The sequence below is a fragment of the Leopardus geoffroyi genome, chromosome B2, assembly GCF_018350155.1.
Source record: "Leopardus geoffroyi isolate Oge1 chromosome B2, O.geoffroyi_Oge1_pat1.0, whole genome shotgun sequence".
In the NCBI taxonomy this organism is placed as follows: domain Eukaryota; kingdom Metazoa; phylum Chordata; class Mammalia; order Carnivora; family Felidae; genus Leopardus; species Leopardus geoffroyi.
Genome location: NC_059332.1, coordinates 96562982 through 96568863, shown reverse-complemented (window position 1 = coordinate 96568863; position 5882 = coordinate 96562982). Strand labels below are relative to the sequence as shown.

The 5882-nt window shown below is 46.7% G+C and overlaps 1 long non-coding RNA gene across 1 annotated transcript; it reads left to right on the top strand.

Moving 5' to 3' along the window:
- The first annotated feature begins 291 nt into the window (after positions 1–291).
- Positions 292–4691, top strand: LOC123608801. Its single transcript, XR_006717452.1, has 2 exons — positions 292–1097; positions 3007–4691. It is a non-coding gene; the product is annotated as an uncharacterized LOC123608801 (long non-coding RNA).
- The last annotated feature ends 1191 nt before the right edge of the window (positions 4692–5882 follow it).

Below are 5882 nucleotides of genomic sequence, written 5' to 3'. Positions count from 1 at the left end.
GGCCGACGCGCGCGGGGGGCGGTGGCGGCGGAGGAGGGGAGCGCGGGTGGGTGGGCGGCGCCACGTCACGGCTATTGTGGCTGTCCCGGTATATAAGGTCCCGCCGGCCGGCCGCCCTCCCCACCTTGCCTGCGCCCGCCCCAAGCCAGCGGTTCTCCACTCACCCCGCATCCAGTGAGACGCGCCGCGCACCGACGCCGACGGAGCGGACATGGGCAGAGCGATGGTGGCCAGGCTCGGACTGGGGCTGCTGCTTCTGGCGCTGCTCCTACCCACGCAGGTGAGGCGCTGGCGCCCGCGGGGCTCGGGGGCCGCGCCTGACGGGGGGGGGAGGGGAGCCGCCCCCAGGAGACCGGCTGCGCCCCCACCGCGGGCCGCGGACTGGGGCGCAGAGAGAGAATCCCGCATAATCTGGCCTGGGGGAGGACAGCGTGGAGCCCGCTTTCCGCTCCCTGGCGGGCTGCCCCCACCCTCCCACGGCCCCGGGAACAATGCACCTCCGCGCGTGGGCCGGGAGGCCCCTACCCTGCCCTGCCCTAAGTCCCAGGCAGCGCCTTCCGAGGCCGACTGGCGCCTGCCACCCGCTTTTGCCCAGAGGTCCGAGGCACTAGCGGAGAGAATGAACCCTTCCCACCTCTGGAGCGCCCGCAGACCCCAGGCCATTCCGGGAAGGCGTCCCGCGTCCCTCTAGGAGTGTCTTCGCGCCCCTTGCGCACAAAGAGGGGACGATCCCTTTCGGGGACGCCGCTCTCACTCCCATCCTCCACTCCCCTGGTTCGGGGATGCTGAGGAAGCCTCGGCTTTCTGGCCCTGTTAACCCACCCCAGTCCCGCGTGGGTCTGGCTGAAGCCTGGGCGGGGACCGGCTCCGGACCCTGCGCTCTCCCGGGTACGACCTTACATGACACGTCCACCTCTTGTCACCTCGTTATCCCATAGTAGCTCCCATCGGCTACCTCTGGGCAGGCGACGGGTGGGACGTTTGCGTCCCAAGTCCGCGCCAGGCTTTGTCTCCGTCTCCACCGCCCCCTCCCCAGAGCCTCTATCCAGGGAACCGCCTCGTGTCAGCGCGGTTACGAGGACTGCGCTGCCCCGCAGGTGGGTGCGCGGCGGCCTCGAGGGAGGCTAGGGGCTGAGCCTGGGAGACCCGAGCGGGAGGGCGCTGGGGGGCGAGAAGGGCCATTTCTCTCCAGCAGCTCGAGCTCGGAGGGCACGGGTGGGAACGGGGGTCTCCCCACCGCTTTCAGCTGGAGCTTTTTGAGGAGTGTCTCCTGAGTTTTTCCTCCGAGAAGTTGGGTGCGACGGGTCTTTGGTCCCCAGACACCCAGCCGCCGTGCTCACCTGGGAGCGCAGCCGGAGAGAGGAGCGCTCCTCGGCTTCCCCTCCGCGGGCCGCGTAACTGTACTCTATTGTCTTGCGGGTCGGCTGCGCTCCGGAGGTTTTTACAATTCGTCGGTGGGGGAGGGGCGCGGCCGCAGGAAACGAAATGATCTCCCCTACCCGCACCCCTTTCTAACCAGCTTTCCCCCCCAGAAATTTCAAGAGGGGGGTTTAGTTAAGCAGATTTAATTTGGTAGGGAAAATCTTTGTTTAACGTCAATTTAATATAGTAACATTAGTTTCTTTTGTTGGTGTAGAGGACCCTTAGATTCTCCATTGCTGCACTAGGCTCTGACAAAGGTCACCTGCTGCACTAAAGCTCTTTGTATGAATGAGAACAGATAACCCGTCAGGCATCCGAAACCAGGTCTTGTCCCCAAACAGCAGCCTGCTTTAAATAATTTACCATATTAATGCCTTTCTTTTGGTAAGAGTGCTGTTTCCTGGTAGGACAAGCAGATTCTTGCACACAGTAGGTGCCCAATAAATGTATTTGACTTGATCAAGATTTTTCTTTAGTTTATTTTGTATAGGATTTATGCATTTTTAAGTCTACATTTGCTTAGCGACGGGTTTTACAACAAAGGGCGCTGATGCTGATATAGAATGGATTTATCTTTGGATCACAGGCAACTAAATGTACATGTGGCCCAGACCTGCTTGGTGCCACATCCTCCCTCCTGCCTGTAATCAGAAGCCCTTGTAAACCCTCCCTCGCAGTGAGAGCTGAAATCTCCCATCTGCCTTTGTTCTGTGACAAAGGAGAGATTATCACGTGCTCCGGTGGACTGTGCATTTGGTGACTTGAAAAAATCAGCGTGGCGAATGATGCCACTCAGGCCCTGGGACACTGGAGGAACCTTGGTTGTTGGCCACAGCAATGGGCTTAATGACCAGGCAGGGAGGCTGCTGCTGGTGAAGATTTAACACCAAACCCTCGGCATCTTTTGTGAAGTCATTCTGACTTCATGGTGTTTGGGGAGAAATAATTTTGCTTCAAACAAAGGACTCCTATTTTTCAATTTAAAACAAATGTTGTGGCTGTTTTTGAGAAGGGCCCTTTTGAGATTGTAAGGGAGCCGAGAAGATGTCCCTTGACCCCTTAAGTTAAATCCAAAGCTGTGTTAAATGGGTATGTGGAAGTTACCTAGCAAATCTAGGGTATACAGTGACTCAATTCTAATGTTTTAAGTCACATTTTCCAATATTGTAGAATCCAAGTTATTCATGCAACTCGAAAATCTTCCCCTTCCTAGGAAAATAGAGGAAATCTTTTTGCAATGCCAGTAAGTCAGTATAGTCACAAAAACTAGACTTGGTCCTTTATTACTTTAAAAAGAATTAAAAATAAAGTCCCACTCTTGGGAGTTATAGTTACTGAGGAGCATTTTTGTTTGTTTTTGGTCGTTACTATTTGCAGTCATTTAGGCATCTGTAGGTAGTTTGCTTGGAAGCTGAAAGAATGATCTTAGACTAAGCAAGAATTCAGAATTAAGTGATGGAGTAAGGAAATAATGGGGAAAGAGCAATCTAAGAATATATCCTCTATCTGAATTGTATATTACGTGTACGTGGAGGCAGCTGTGACGTGTGGAAATTTATCAGTGTAACTTTTTATGTATTTTAGATTTATTCAAATCAAACAACTGTTGTAACGCTTTCAAGTAACCCCTCCCAGAATACCTCGACTGCCCCAAATACAGCTAATGCCACCACCACCACGGCAACTGGCGGTGCTCTCCAGTCAACAGCCAGTCTCTTCGTGATCTCACTCTCCCTTCTACATCTCTACTGTTAAGAGACTCAGGCCAAGAAACATCTATACTTCCCCATCTTCTAAACCTAATCCAAATGGCGTCTAGACATCTGGTGTGACAAGGAAAAAAAACAGGTCTTCAGTGAATCTGCTAATTCCACACCTTATTTTATTGACACAGAAAATGTTGAGGATCCCAAATTTGATTGGTTTGAAGAACATGTGAAGGGTTTGACTAGATGATGAATGTCGGTTAAATCTACTGGAGTTTCATGTACAAGATGAAGAGACAACATCCAAGATTAGTTAAGAGATGATTTCTTTAAATGTGGCTTAAGAAGTATGGACACCTAAAATTCCACCTTGAAAATGAGAATAGATTTTATCTTACCTAGATACAAAGGATGGGATGTAAACAGAATCCGTTTCATTTGGCTCATTAAATCTTTATGGCCGTAAAACAGTTAGGTAATACAAAAAGCTTCCATGATTCTATTTATATGTACATTAGAAGGAACTTCCAGGTGTCACTGTAAATCCTCAATGCATTGTCTCAGCAGTACTAATTTAATGCCTATGTACTCTAGATAAAGTTTTACATTGTTAAGCTATCACTGTTTCTTGGGAACTGAACTCTTTCCTCTGAGGCTTTGGATTTGACATTGCATTTGATTTTTTTATATAGTAATTGACATGTGCCAGGGCAGTGATGGATTGGAATCTACCCCGGATTGAAGCATAATGAGTAAATTTTGCTTACATACTATCACTTAGTCCTGTTCAACAAGAGTGCCAGATTCATTTAGCTAAACTGATTCCAAAGAGTAGAAGAAGTACATTGACCTCAACTAATTTAAGAATGCTTTGTATTTCTGCATATGCTGAATACTTTTTACGATTTAAAAAATGATCTGTTTTGAAGGTAAAATCGACAAATCTTGAAATTAAAAAGGCAAAATATGTGCCGGAGCCAAAATTGTAAATCAAGTATTTGGGAAGTGAAGATTGGAAGCTTGCTTACATTAAATTCGGAAAAACTTTTATACTCTTTCTGTAAATACTTTTTTTTTTTTTTTTAACTCTGAATCAGAATAGCCACATTTGGAACGCTTTCTGTTAGTCAATATTTTTAGATAGGTAGAACCTGGTCCTAAGCCTAAAGTGGGCTTGATTCTGGAAAGTAAATCTTTTCACAACTGCCTCGATGCACAGAAAGCTTTTTAAAAATAGACACTCTAAGGTCTTTTGTTCGCATGGTCACACACCGATGCTTAGATGTTCCGCTATCTAATATGGCCACAGTAGTCTTGATAACCAAGGTCCTTTTTTCCCATCTTTAGGAACCCACACCAGAAAAACTGTATCCAGCAGATCTCAAGCTACTGTGTGTGTGAATGAACATTCCGTTTTGTTTCATACCTGAATGCTGTACATCTATTTTGGATTGTATATTGTGTTTGTGTATTTATGCTTTGATTCATAGTAACTTCTCATGTTATGGAATTGATTTGCATTGAACACAAACTGTAAATAAAAAGAAATGGCTGAAAAAGCAATCTGTTGAATTTTAAGTTTTTCTGATACAGGGAATATTTTGCGGGTTATCATGGTTGTAGGAGTCTACGTAAGCCATTAAGGATAGGTCAATATTTTCCTATTAACCAGAACATTATAGGTAAACTATTTGGCATTACTAACTAGTAGAAGGTTTTGACCAAAGAATTCATCTAAATGTTGACATCTTTAAAGCTTTTAAGGAAGGGAGCATTCCTAGTTATTCAACAACTATTGAGCGCCAGCTGTATTCGAGGGTACTGAAGACTGAATGCTGAACTTGCTTGAAGATTGAATACTGAACTTGCCGGGCAAGTTATTTCACTTCGGTTGGGAAAGAGTATGTATGTAATGACAGACAGGCAGTATATGGTCACATAGTGCTGTGAAAACCAGCCAGGGTGGTGAGTCATGGTCCATGTGCTGAATGGTTATGGATGGTCTTGAGCACTTGAGTTGAGATCTGGAGGACCATTTCTGATGGAGGGAATATGTGCTAAGTCCCTGAATCTGTTTAACTCCTGCCACTGTTTTCATACGTGTGCTGAGGTCCACAGGTCACTTTGTTTTCCCAAGTTGTCACTTCTATCTGCTCATTTCATACCCTAGGATTCTTTGACCCTTCAAGTGTATTCTTGGACTACTAGCTCTAGCATCTTTATTGCTGTCAGGAACCACCAGAAAAGACAGGATGGGATTTGGGAATAAGTGGGAGCTAGTCCACAGGTGCAATTTCTTCAAGGAATCAAGGCAGTTCGGCTGATGGAATCAGGTCCACCAAAGTAGGATAGTCTAAACTCAAGTGATAAAAGATATTAAAAACATTTACAAAATACTTTATAGCAGCTAGGTTAATGGTGTTTGGTTGAGTAATGGGACTACCCAACTTGACCCATGAACTGACCATTATACAGTCCACCTGGTCAACCTTGCACTCATACTGTGCTCTGAACTATACTTAATCCCCAAATAAGGGCAACAGCTACGTCCTAAGTCTAATGTGATAGGCCTATCCTGCCTACGACCCAAAATAACCCTTTATAAGAGGATGCAAACTGGTCATGCTCACTCTCGATAACTCACATAAATTCTGTGATATAAAGTAAACTGTTAGTACATATGTTAGATGACAATGGAACAAGAGGGAAGAAAAATTTGCTATTTGTGTGAATGTGTATGTGTGTGTGTGTAGG